The sequence below is a fragment of the Eutrema salsugineum genome, unplaced genomic scaffold, assembly GCF_000478725.1.
Source record: "Eutrema salsugineum unplaced genomic scaffold, Eutsalg1_0 scaffold_12, whole genome shotgun sequence".
In the NCBI taxonomy this organism is placed as follows: Eukaryota; Viridiplantae; Streptophyta; class Magnoliopsida; order Brassicales; family Brassicaceae; genus Eutrema; species Eutrema salsugineum.
The window spans coordinates 7667750-7682263 of NW_006256895.1; the positions used below are offsets into that span (position 1 = coordinate 7667750).

Sequence of the window (14514 nt, forward strand, 5' to 3'; positions counted from 1 at the left end):
CGAACGAAAGTTTATCTGGCATGAAAGAAAGGAAACCCATTATTACTTATTGCTGGTCTAATAAACTAAGTGTAGAAAGAAGAAGTATGGTCGACGTCAGCCGGAGGGATTAAGGCAGGTGGTTTTGTTGATCCGCTTAAGCGTCGCCCCGTTATGGGAGAGAAGAGAAATCTGAACTAGGAATGAACAAAAAATACAATATAATAAAAATTGTGTTCTTAAAAGTCACGTCATTTTTTTAGATGACGGTTAATTAGACGGATGGATAATATAGATTAATGTTTAATTGCAAATCATAAAACATATGTTATAAATAACTTAATGCCATCTTAATTTAGAATCTAGTTATACATAAGTAATCAATTTTGAAATCTTTTTTTTTTTTAACAACGTACTAAGCTAGTACTTTTTTTATAATGAGAAATATATAATAAAAATTACACGCCACCATTATGATGTTAGTTTTATTTTTACGACGGTTTTAACAAACTGAACTGGAACCAATCCACCTTTAACACTTCTACACTTTGATAGGAAGACTGTTAAGCCAGCCTTCTTGATCAATAAAAGAAACATTAGTGAGGTTAAGAACTTCTTCTTGACACGCCTTCTTCACCATGCTACTCTTCGTGACATGTCCGCTCCAGCTCCAGTGCAAGTGTGCAACCATACTCCACAAACGTTGTATTGCCCCTAAAACGATATTGTTGTACCATCTTTTATTATAATTAATCGGAATATGACGTTAAGACCTAAGGTTCTAAAATAATTAAAGTAAAAAAGAAAAGGTTTCTTTGTGTCCCGGATTCAAATCCCTTATGGGACGGAGGGTTATCTATAACGAAATATCTAAAGGCTGACTTCGGGTGATGGGAGAGATCCGAAGGCCCAGAACTCCCATGATTCATAAAAAAAAAGATAAGAAATTGCATACTCTTGGCCTTTTGCTCTCCAAGCATCCCAACCAATAGGCAAAATAGCATCGTATAAGTGCATAACTTTGAACGGTAAAAGATGACACGTGCTTAAGGTTCCCACGCTCGTCCCAGCAACGCTTTGCCTTTTCCTTTAACGGCAGAACAAACGGTGCAGTCTTTAAAAACAAATCCTCCCCTATCTTTCGGCGACTTCCATCCCTGCGCGGTTATCGTTCCGTACGGTCTCTCCGGTCCATAGATCCCCAACGTCAAATTCAACGTGCATTCCTTTTTTGTTGTTATATTCAAAATTATTAGTGTTAAAAAAAAAAACAATATTCACCATTATTAACTTTGTTAAGACGTATATAGTTCATATTAATAGAAACATAATTTCTTTATATTTGTATATTCTTAAGTGTTTTCACGGTCAATACCAAAAAAATATTAAGTTTTGATAATAAGTTTTCTACCCAAAAAAGGATTTAAGTTACCGGATTTTCGGCAATGTAATTTATTTCATTGTGTAAAAATTTATAGATCGGTATTATATATTCTTTCAATAATTTTTTTTTCATAAATACTCTAAAATACCTCAAAAACTTAATTTTGTTCCAGATCTAGCAAATTAAAATTAAAATTCCAAAAGTAGCAGACATTATTGTGTGAAAATGTTTGTTATCTTTAATGATACAAAAATGAAAAAAGTATTATGTTTGGATTTCTTTTCCCATTTAGGCTTTAGTTTCCTCTTTTAGGAAAGAATTTGCGTCATTTTAATATTAATTTTGTCCTATTATTGTTTTTTTTACATTAATTTATTGATAAGAAAGGAGATACGGGTACAAAATTTTAGAAAAAAGAAAAGCGAAGGCTTGAAGATACCAGCAGGTACCCTTAGCAGCACATTTCCTTCCTAAAGAAGATACAAATACCTCCTAACATAGTGATTTGAGGAAAGAAGATGTTGTAGGTGGGCACAGCTCCTTTTTGTAATTTTGATCAGGCCCGTTAGCGAAGTGGAGAAACCCAATAAGATCAAAGATCGATAAGCCCATTCGCAAAGACCAAAACGAGATCGTTTGAAGTGATGAGCCTTTCATATCAAATAAGCAGCTCGCCACGGCGACATTGATAAAGCAGCTCGCCACGGCGACGTTGATGAAGCAGCTCGCCAGCGCGATGTTCCGATAGACGGTCGGTCAGGTCTATCTACCCGGCCGCCCAAGCTATTCTGACCAAGATGTAACCTAATTTGAACACTATAAATAGCCCTGTAACTTCATTTATTACGGGATCCTTAATCTGAAATAAAGACTAAAATACTCGAGACTTATAATCATTAACTTTTACCTCGCTTAGTTGACCTTGTTCAAATACCTCGAAGACATCACATCGACCCCACCTCTACTTAAACAAGAATCTCCGAGCTCCACCTATTTACATTTACCAAATTAACCTCGTGTGCGGATACTAAACAACAATTGGCGCCCACCGTGGGGCCAAGAGATTTCTTTCTACGCAAAGAGGGGCTCGATAATGTCAGGAATTCAAACCAACGAGACAACCAGTCTACCCACATCGACTACTGCCGAGGAGGGACTTAACGTATCACCAGTTACCAACCCGGAAACCTCGAATAGGCAATCACCAATGATGAACCCCGTAGAAAACGCGACCTTGCACCCAGTAGCACAGGATGTGAATCGAAGCACGCCGGCCCCCGCCGACGTCACAGCGTTATTCACAACGATGATGGCTCGAATGGAAGAGCTGAATCATCAGACAAGCATTCGCCTAAACGAACTAGCTGCGGCACAACTCTCTTGTCAAGACCAGGTCAACATATTGCACTCGTCAGAGCCCCAAGCGCCGGAAAGACGAGCGCAAGAAATCCAGCGTGTACAGCGCGCCTTATTCGGAGACTCTCCCGCACCACCGACGACAGAAAATCACCCAACCTCGAATTGTGACGAGGTGAATATCGGAGTTCCCGAGCACGATACGCGACGATTTCAAAGTAGAAATCCACAACATGACGAAGAGATGAACGAAATGAGAACCAAACTGCGAGCCATGACCTCGCTTGTACATCAAGCTACTAGCTCGGCACCTGAGATCGACCGTGTGCTGAAAGAAAGCCAAAGCACCCCATTCACGACCTGAATCACCGATTTCCCGATAAGAACTCAAGTGAAGTTCAATCTCCCAACGTATACGGGCAACTCAGACCCAAGCCAATTCATGACCGCGTTCAACATTCAAATGGGCCGAGCACGATTCACCCCCGAGGAGAAAGATGCTGGTTTCTGCCAACTGTTTGTCAAAAATCTCAGTGATGCGGCTCTCATTTGGTTCTCCAAGTTAAAAGCGAACTCGATTGACAGCTACCAAGCATTGTCAACTGCCTTCCTCAAGAGGTACATGATGTACGTCCAAGGCGCAGTTTCCAGTGCTGATCTCTTCCAGATCAAACAAGGCGAAAAAGAATTCCTTCGGTCTTTCATTGGCAGGTTCAATGCGATCGTTTCTCGTATCACCGTGACTGACGAAGCATCGCTGTCAGCCCTTCGAAATGCCCTGCGAATCGATACGAAGTTTCGGGACAGCCTCAAGTTCAGCAAACCCCGAACTCTCGAAGACGCGCTTCACCGTGCTTCACCGTGCCACCTTATACATCGAGGACGAGGAAGAGAAAGAGATCGCATCGCCAGCAAAAGCGACGCCGAAGCAGCAACCTCACAAAGAAATCGCCAAACAAGATTATCAGGAACCTCGACAACACCTCGACAATAATTATCGAGGTGACAATCGCCGGGGAGCGACATACAACATTAGCACTCAACAACAACAGAATCGCCAATATCAAAACCAATCAAACACCTAGCAACGAGGAGACCGCGGGGAGACACGACCTTTCTGCGATTATCACAACAAGTACGGTCACCCGACTGCGATGTGTCGCGAGCTACAGGCCTATTTGCTCGCCAAATATCGAAAGGGAGAGATCGCATTAGCAAACCAGCCCCAAAACACCGCACCGCGTAACAACGAAGCTCGACCAACGGTTCCCACCGAGCAGTTTCCACCTCCTCCCCCAACGAACGAGCGACCCAACAACGATCTCGCGAAGAGAGACCGAGGTAACCAACCTCGAGGTGACACTTCCCCGGCATCTCGAAAAAAGGTGTTTTTTATTATGGGAGGCCTATCGACATGCAACGACTCCGTCAGATCGATAAAAAAGTATGGCCGCCAGGTCATGCTCGCGCAAAAATGGTAGGTCAAAAGCTCCAAGACAGCTGAAAGTGATGCGATCACATTCACCGAGGCCAACACAGAAGGAGTCGACATGCCACACAACGACCCGCTTGTGGTCGAGCTGCGGATCGCAGATTGCGAAGTATCGCGGATACTGGTCGATACGGGAAGCTCAGTAGACCTAATTTTCAAAGAAACGCTCGATAAAATGGAGTTGGCGAACCATCACCTCAAGTCCTCGGTAAAGCCACTCACAGGGTTCAATGGAGATACGGTCTATTCGATCGGAACGATCAGACTCCCGGTCTACGCGGCGAAGACGACCCGCCTCGTCAAATTTGTCGTCATCGACAAACCTGCCATCTATAACGTGATTCTGGGAACACCAAGGCTACAATCCATGAAGGCGGTGCCATCAACCTATCATCAATGCCTCAAGTTCCCAACCGCGTTCGGGGTAAAAACCATTTGAGGCTCTCAAGATATATCGAGACTCTGCTTCGCCGCCGAACACAAGCTTCGATTCAAATCCATGGTCCCAGCCAAGGCGTTCCTTACGATTTTACCCGTAACCCAAGCCGATTTACCATCTCAGGAAAGACCCAAGCAAGAACTCATCGTCCAAGTAAACATCGACGAAAGTGACCCCGAACGATGCGTAGGAATCGGAGCCGACTTAAAAGAAGAGATTAAGGTGGAGCTCGTTAGACTTCTTCGCCGAAATGCATCGACGTTCGCCTGGTCAGTACGTGATATGCCTGGGATCGATCCCGCGATAACAAGTCACGAGCTCAACATCGATCCTACGTTTAATCCAATCAAGCAGAAAAGGAGAAAGTTAGGTCCTGAGAAAGCCCAAGCCATCAATGACGAAGTCGAACGTCTGTCGAAGGCCGGATCGATCGTCGAGGTCAAATACCCGGAGTGGTTAGCAAACCCAGTTGTCGTCAAAAATAAAAATGGCAAATGGCGAATCTGCGTGGACTTCACCGACCTCAACAAAGCGTGCCCAAAGGATAGTTTCCTCTTACCACATATAGATCGAATTGTCGAGGCAACGGCAGGGAACGAGCTCCTGTCATTCATGGACGCCTTCTCCGGCTATAATCAAATCACGATGCATCCCGAAGATCGTGAAAAGACGTCCTTCATCACCGATTGAGGGACCTATTGTTATAAGGTAATGCCATTCGGCTTAAAAAACGCGGGCGCAACGTACCAACGATTAGTCAACCACATGTTCGCCGAGAAATTGGGACGAACAATGGAGGTCTACATCGATGATATGCTGGTGAAATCACTTACCGCCGGTGATCACATCGGTCATCTGCAAGCTTGCTTCACCGTCTTAAATCAATACCAGATGAAGCTCAATCCGACTAAGTGTACTTTCGGGGTAACTTCCGGAGAATTCCTCGGCTGCATTGTCACTAAACGAGGAATCGAGGCAAATCCGAAGCAGATCGATGCCCTAATCAATCTCCCATCACCTCGCAACACTCGCGAGGTCCAACATCTTACCGGCCGGATCGTGGCGCTTAACCGATTCATCTCGCGATCCACAGATAAGTGTCTCCCGTTCTATCAACTCCTCCGAGGCAATAAACGTTTCGAGTGGGATAGCAAATGTGAGGAGGCTTTCCAACAACTGAAGGAGTACCTCGCCAGCCCACTGATTTTAGCAAAACCCGAAACAGGCGAAACCCTTTACCTCTACATCGCTGTGTCGAGCTCAGCGGTGAGCGACGTCTTAGTCAAACAAGATCGAGGCGAGCAGAAACCGATTTTCTACGTTAGTAAAACTCTGGATGACGCGGAAAAACGTTACCCAACCTTGGAAAAACTCGCACTCGCGGACATCATGTCCGCCAGAAAGCTACGACCTTACTTTCAATCTTATTCCGTCGACGTCTTGACCAATAAACCACTTCGAACGATACTACACAGCCCGAGCTAGACAGGTCGCATGGCGAAGTGGGCTGTCGAGCTGACGGAGTATGATATTGAGTTTTGTAATAAGACAAGTGCCAAATCGCAGGTCCTCACAGATTTTCTGATAGAGCTTCCGCCAGAGTTAATCCAGACCGACCTACCTGACGAGAAGTGGTCCTTGTTCGTCGACGGATCCTCCTCGTCCCGAGGCGCAGGTATTGGCATCCGACTAGAGTCTCCGACAAAAGAGATATTGGAGCAATCGTTCCGGCTCGAATTTCCAGCCTCCAATAATGAAGCAGAGTACGAGGCTTTACTCGCAGGACTTCGTCTAGCCCAAGGAATCGGGGTCAAGAAAATCGAAGCTTTCTGCGACTCCCAGCTCGTTGCCAGCCAATACAGCGGCGACTACGACACCAGAAACGACCGGATGGACTTGTATCTTAAAGCCGTCAAGCATCTCACCGATCGCTTCGAATCTTTTACCCTCACCAGAATCTCGAGAAGCGACAACACGTCCGCAGACGCACTGGCCGCTCTCGCTTTGACATCCGAACCACATCAAAGACGCGTCATCCCGGTCGAAAGTATCAACTCCCCCAGCATCGTTCCACCTCGAGGAGTATGTGCCGTTCGAGAGCTCGATGCAAGCAGCATGGACGCCATCGAGTTGCCCCCTTCCGATGTCGTCGATGAACCTGCTGAACAAGAGCCAACAACCGACGACTGGAGGATCGAAATCTTGCTCTATATTACAGATGGCCAAGTCCCACCCGACCGATGGGCAGCGAGGTGTTTAAAAGTTCGAAGCGCCAAATACGTTCAGTCATACGGCGACCTCTATCGTTGGAGCTCGACAGGCGCCCTGCTCAACTGTCTGTACGGCAAGGAGACGCTCGATGTCATGCGAGAGACACACGAAGGAGCGTGTGGAAATCACTCCAACGGCCGAGCTCTCGCTCTAAAAATCAAGAACCACGGCCACTTTTGGCCGACAATGCTTACAGATTGTGACCGATTCGTAGCTCGCTGCGAGCAATGTCAACGGCATGCACCGATGATCCACGCGCCAGCCGAGCTCCTAGCCGCTTCCTCACCATCTTATCCCTTCATGCGATGGGCGATGGACATCGTGGGTCCACTTCCTCGATCCCGACAGAAACGATTCTTACTTATCATCACTGATTATTTTACGAAATGGGTTGAGGCCGAATCTTACGCCAAAGTCAAAGCAACCGACGTGAAGAACTTCGTCTGGAAAAACATCATCTGCCGCCACGGACTAACCTACGAGATCGTCACCGATAATGGCCCTCAGTTTATCTCCGATGTATTTGAGGACTTCTGCGCCAAATGGAAAATATGACTTAGCAAGTCTACACCACAATACCCACAAGGAAACGGACAAGCCGAGGCAACCAACAAGACTATCCTCGACGGCATTAAAAAGAGACTCGAGGATAAGAAAGGACGGAGTCCTATGGTCACATCGAACTACACCGCGACGATCGACGAATAAAACTCCTTTCTCATTGTCTCACGGCATGGAAGCCTTAGCTCCTGCCGAGGTCAGTCTACCAAGCATACGTAGAACGATGTTGACACAAGACAGTAAAAGGAACGGAACAATGATGAAGGATAGCCTCGACATGCTCGAGGAGGAGCGAGATCACGCTCTGTTACGCATGCAAAACTATCAGCAGCAAATCTCACGTTACTACAACAAACGAATGAAAGGTAGGCACTTCGAAACTGGCGACCTCGTCCTTCGCAAGGTGTTCGAGAATACCCAAGAATACCGCGCCGGAAAACTGGGCGCAAAGTGGGAAGGACCCTACCAGATACCAAACGTTGTGAAACCTGGCGTCTACGAGCTCATGACGATGGACGGCGAAATGATACCTCGATCATGGAACTCGATGAACATTAAGCGGTATTACTACTAAAAAAAAAAAAAAAAAAAGGACGCTCACCGAGCTATAATCGGTTGAGCTAGATATCTGAACTACGATCGGCTTGATCCCAGTTTGTTGGGTACGTAGGCAACCTCTTACGAGGTACAGCTATTAATAAAATTTTTGTTTATACCAACTTTTACATCGACATCTTTTACATCGACATCCTAGCTAGATGTTCGATCTCCTAATACGCATTTCCCTACAATGCAACCTCTTAATAAATCCTAAGAAACAAAAACCTTGCGATTACAAGAGAATAAGCCGGGACCAGTCCCGCATCTTTTCTTAAATCACCCGAATAATTACGTCGAGGTCATCCTCCTTATTCGGACACGATTAATGAAATAAAACAGGGTAAGCCGAGTCATACCTCGCACCTATTGTCTTTTAAGCCGAGTCATACCTCGCACCTATTGTCTTTTAAGCTGAGTCATACCTCGCACCTATTGTCTTTTAAGCCGAGTCATACCTCGCACCTAATGTCTTTTAGGCCAAGTTATATCTCGCACCTATTGTTCTCTTAGGTCGAGTTATATCTCATACCTCGCATCTAAAATTCTTTTAGATCAAGTTTTATCTCGTATCCATTATTATTTACAATATAAATCGCGAGATATTACTTCAATTTAGTCGTTTTGCTCTGTTAAAATATACCTCGGTTCAATTGTCTTTTTATGACTTAAATTGCGAGCTGATACTTACAAAAAAGGAAAATTCATTAACGAGATTAGGTCGGGTCCTTACAAACGAGGAAAAACAAAAAGTAAAAAGAAAAGAGGCGATAACAAATAAGGAAAAGGCAGGTGAGATCTATTCTTCAGGCTGATTACCGCCCTCGTGGTTCTCTTCATCCTCAACATCGTCATGATCCGAACCACCATCCGGAGTTTCAGGATAAGGCGGAGGCAAGTCGCCCTCCTCGAGATCTGCGAGTCTGAGGTCCTCCAGCTTTTGCTCGCAGTCGAGCTTCGATGTCTCCAGTTCAGTCCTCAGCTCCGCTTCGGACATCTCTTGCTCCTTCAGAAGGTCGAGGCATTCCAGTGTACCTCGAGCTTGCACGAGATCAAGCTTGACTTGCTCAATCGACTCTTGTTGAGCAATGCGAGTCCTCAGCCGATCTATTCGACCTGAGTACTTGGCCTCAGCATCCGCCCAAATACGAGTCGTCTCCACCTCGATCCTCTCTTAAGCATGCCGCTGTGCCCGGACAACCTCGGTAGCGATCGACTTTTCAACCTGGATCTTAGCCTCATTAACTATCTGAAGGTTATTGACTAAGTCCAGATTCTCTTGCTTTATAGCCTCGATCTTGTCAGTCAGTTCCTTCACCCCGGCATCGAGCTGCTCTGCCTTTATTTTCATGGTCTGCCAATTGTCCTCGGCGACCCTTCGTTGCTCGATAGCGATGTCACGCTCTTTCACTGCCTTTTCACCGGCAGCCTGGGCATCCTTCAGCCGAGCAGCACTATTCCGGAGCCAGCGCATGTACTGTCCCCTTGCGCGGTTGCAGCTTGCTATGAACTAAAAAAAATGATGATAAAAAGAACTATTTCAGTCGACCTCACAGATAGACCACAAACAAAAGTGTGAAGTAAGGATTCCGGACATACCTTGAAGGCGAAGCTCGCCATGTCTTTGAAAGCCCCATCGGTGCCGGCAGGAACCTCGGAAGTGGAGCTCCTTATCATCCCGAACAGCTCAGCACATTTGTCAACATTGTTGACAAACGGTTCGTTCGACTCGGGGTACTCGAACGAAAAGCTCCAATCGATCTCTTTGGCCTTGTCATTACCAGGTGGATCAACCTTAGGTCGTTTGCTCGCAGCCTCCCCTCCAACTTGACCGCCATCATCGCCATCCCCGGAAGGTTTCTTCTTTTTCCCTTTCCCCTTAGCCTTGGCGACCTCCTCCTTCTCGGCGAGGCGAGCAGCCTCGGCTTCCCCCTTCTTCTGTTTCTTCTCCTCGCGCTTTCTCTTCTTTTGCTTCTTCTCCTCGCGCCTTGCCGACTGCGTGGCTTCATCGGCTTCATCATCCATTTGCCGAGTTTCCACTTGGCCTTCAGCGCTCTGAGCCTCGACCCCACCTTCAGCAACGGACTCGAGGTTCGCATCGCGTTGAGGAACAACCTCGACCTCTTCTTGGGCCGGCACCGGATCCGTACGTACAGGCCAAGAAGCAGAAGGACCCCGATCCTTACTCCCGCTCTTTTTAGCCTTCAGACGTGCAGCGAGGCTGGGCGCGTTCAGCTGAATTGGAGCCATTGCAATCGCTCTTTCCCTCAGATTATTCTCTCTGCTCCAACTAGCTGAAACGAAAAACGTGTTAGACGACGTAAATTACGGAAGAAGTATCAATAACATCGAGCTTACCGTTTGTAATGCGAGTGATGGCAGCCTCGACTCTTAAACGATGTATATCGGGCCAATGTTGTATCCCAACAGCCCTGATCTTCTGAAGATTTACGTGATAGTTCTCCGGGAACGCTTCGAACGTTTCGATCTGCGAAAGACAAATAAACATCAGTAAGAGACAAGGAAAGACTCGAAGTATGGCCAAACTGATAATCTACCGATGCTTCTGCTCCACTCGTTCCTAAAATCCCTGGTCGTATCGACGACCAACGCCTCGTCCACCTTCGCGTAAAAGAACGACGCCTCCCAGCTTGGTGTTCTGTTGACAGGATAAACCAGGGAACAATCCTTCCTGGCTTTTATCGTGTACATGCCCGGGATCGAGTTGTTCTTTTGGACGTTGGTCATCTCCTCGAAGAAACGCCAATCGACGTCGACCCCAACCTCGCTCCCCAATAACAGAGCCGCGACCATAAACCGGATTCTCGGAGGGAGAATTTGCGAGAAAGCAATACCCCTCCGATGGACGTAGTCCGTCAAGAACCTCGGCAGGGGCACCCAAAGATGGCAAAGACTGAACCACGCCTCGTAAAGCGTGACCCAACCCTCCGGAGCTAGCCATGGCCGATCTTTGGGTCCCGGCGCCATCAGCTCGCCTCGAAAACCATATCGCGACCAAAACTCCTCTAGGCGCTGAACCGTCATCTGTGACGGAATATTTTCCAAGCGATTCTTGATAGCTCCCTTACGCTTGGAACCTTTTCGTCGAGGTCTAACTTCCTCGCCCTGATCGTCTTCTTCTTCACCCCCTTCATCAACCTCTTCCTCGACGTGCTCCGCAGCCTCCCCATCGCGACGACCTTCCTCGAAAGGAACTATTCAAAGATCCAAAGTTTCACCTCGCGAAGACGCCCCGTCAGAACGGATTCGATCCGCCAATTCAACCAGTGGAGAATCTCCTCGATCCGATTGAGTGTCGGACCTCGAAGACACCTCAGGAGAAGAGCTAGCACTCCCAGAAGCTTCATGTTTGGATCTAGAGCCAGACTCTAAGCTAGATTCGATGCGCTGACCCCCCGAAGACATTGCTCGATGTCGAATAGCGATAGAAATAAAATAGCATAAGGACGAGTTCTAGAGAAAGAAAGGATTTCGAGAGAGAAGGGAGAAAAAGATTACCTTTTGTAAACGGAGAAGAAATGAGAAGAAGAGAAGGAGAACATAATATATAAGGAAGAAAAAGCAGCAGTTACCGAGGAAGGTAATCATGATCCGGACGCTTCCCAGTATCTTATTTAGTGGCGGATTCCATGTGCTCCCCGAGAATAACGCTTCCACTCACGACTCTTCGCTCCCCTAGTCGACAGTTGCTTTTTTGCGACTCTTCGCTCCCCTAGTCAACCGTTGCTTTTTGCGACTCTTCGCTTCCCAAGTCGACCGTTGCTCTTTGCGATTCTTCATCCCCCAAGTATCACCTCGACCCCGAAGATCTCACATCGATATCGAGGTCCCGAGGATTGAAAAGTTTGCCAACTCGATGCGTTGAATATCGAAGTAACATCTCCATCAACGGACTGGGGGGGGGGGGACAATTGTTGTAGGTGGGCTGAGCACAGCCCCCTTTTTGTAATTTCGATCAGGCCCGTTAGTGAAGTGGAGAACCCAATAAGATCAAAGATCGATAAGCCCATTCGCAAAGACCAAAATGAGGTTGTTTGGAGAGATGAGCCTTTCATATCAAAGGAGCAGCTCGCCACGGCGACGTTGATGAAGCAGCTCGCCACGGCGACGTTGATGAAGCAGCTCGCCATCGCGACGTTCCGATAGACGGTCGGTCAGGTCTATCTACCCGGCCGCCCAAGCTACTCTGACCGAGATGTAACCTAATTTGAACACTATAAATAGTCCTGTAATTTCATTTATTATGGGATCTGTAATCTGAAATAAAGACTAAAATACTCGAGACTTATAATCATTAACTCTTACCTCGCTTAGTTGACCTCGTTCAAATACCTCGAAGATATCACATCGACCCCACCTCTATTTAAACAAGAATCTCCGAGCTTCACCTATTTACATTTACCAAATTAACCTCGTGTGCGGATACTAAACAACAGAAGAGAACCGAGTGGGGATCGTGAGACTACCAACTGCAGAGCATTATCCAGCTAGAGCTTCCGAGGTAATCATGTGGCAAAGCCAACAGGACCAGAGTTAGCAATGTATGACTGGCATCGATGGTCCCTTGTGACACTTACTGCAATGGCTTCAGCCACGCCATTACCTCTAGCAGATGTATGATTCAGGCTCCAAGATCCGAATTGGGGTAAGAGAGACAATATTCAACTTTGTCCTATGAGTATTATTGAAGTTTTAAATAATGGTGCTATGTTTGGAACAAAACTTAAAAATATGCTATTTTAGAAAATTGTCCAAGATTTGTTCTATACAATATTATGCTTAAGATTTTAAACTTAAATTATGATTTTGAGTCCAGTACACCTTCTATTTTAAAGGCTTCTAAGCTAAAATAATTAAAAGGTTACTGTATGAAGAAACACACTACATACAAGTGTTTATATGGTCAGTTACTTTCAAAAACAACATTAAAAAAAAATTGCTGACAATGGATTTATGATATGTACCTCAAAAAGAGATTGTGCATAACCAAAAATTATATCGACGCCACCAGAAATGACACATCGCTTGTAGTAATGTCTTCCTAGAGCGTCAAACAACGTATCTTGTAATCCGTCGAAACTAGAATCAATCATTACGTACTTGTCTCCAAGCATCCTCGCAGCCACCGCTTGTATTACTGGGTTTGCTAATGGAGTCACTAGTGGCACATTATATGTATTCTGCGACCATAATAATTATAATCCATCAATCACACTTTTAATTATATGCATATCTCTACTATCAATCAATCAATATTCTAGCAAGAAAGAAAGTTCCATGGATTTAGCTAGATAAACTATAAAACATATATACTTTAAAGGTAATGCCTGAGATGACGATGTAATCGGAACAGGCGGTGAAAGTGGCACGTGTGTCGGTGGCTTGATGACCGTCGTACTCGTATGATATTATCGTCTTTTGAATTCCCTCGCCTTGCAGATATATGTATCCTTTATTTTTTGGTATGATTACTTTCTCCCTGCATATTATATATATATGATTAAACAATGTTCAAAAAAGTGCTAGGCGCTAAATACCTTGATTCATAAATAACTGGCCAGATATTCTATACACCGACATCGTAAGCATTAGACATCCAATGCAGTAGCAATAAAATGAAGCTCCCTTCATTCCTTGTTTGATATAATTTTCTATCAAATCTATTCTATAGCAAAGAACGATTAGGCATCAGCTATTTATATATTATTAAGATGGAGATATATTAATTCTTATCTTTTTGAATTAGTCAGACAGAGATCCAACACTATTTGTTTCTCTACCATTTTTGTGTGTTAATTCATTGATTTGAGAATAATAGAAAAAATATTTATTTTCAGTTTGTTATTGTGAATGCAATCTTGTTCAGATATTTTGCCATATAGTGTGACCATAATTTTTCTTTCTCTTCCGTGACGATAATTATGTTCAGATATGTCGTGAGTCCAAAATATTATCTTAAAGACTTCAAAATATTATAACCTAATGATATTTAAATAAAATATAGAATTAAATCCAATAAATTCCTTAAATAATAAGTTTTGTGTACTATTATCTAGACATATAATCAATATTCAGATATATATATATATATATATTCCAAAAAATACATATTCTATCAAACTCAAATCTTTATTAATTTTAATTTTCTTGTTTATTTTTCTTTTAAATTATCAGGAAATTTTGTACCAAAACCCGTAGTTCTCCCAAACTCAAAACAGTTTAAACATTATTCAATTATGTGATCTTTAGGCTTTGCATCAGATTTTTTTACCAGTTAAGCTAACGACACTTGGTAATTTTCTTGTTTACTTTTCGTTACAAGTAAGCCTTCTTCTCAAGCTTAATTTTGGATAGTTGATGCTGAACTTGAAAAGACTTATCAAAAAACGTATACTTACAATAAGCGCATATATA

At 44.7% G+C, this 14514-nt stretch overlaps 1 pseudogene; it reads right to left on the reverse strand.

Moving 5' to 3' along the window:
- Nucleotides 1–520: 520 nt before the first annotated feature.
- Nucleotides 521–13680, reverse strand: LOC112089165 (annotated as a pseudogene).
- Between the last annotated feature and the right edge of the window lie 834 nt (nucleotides 13681–14514).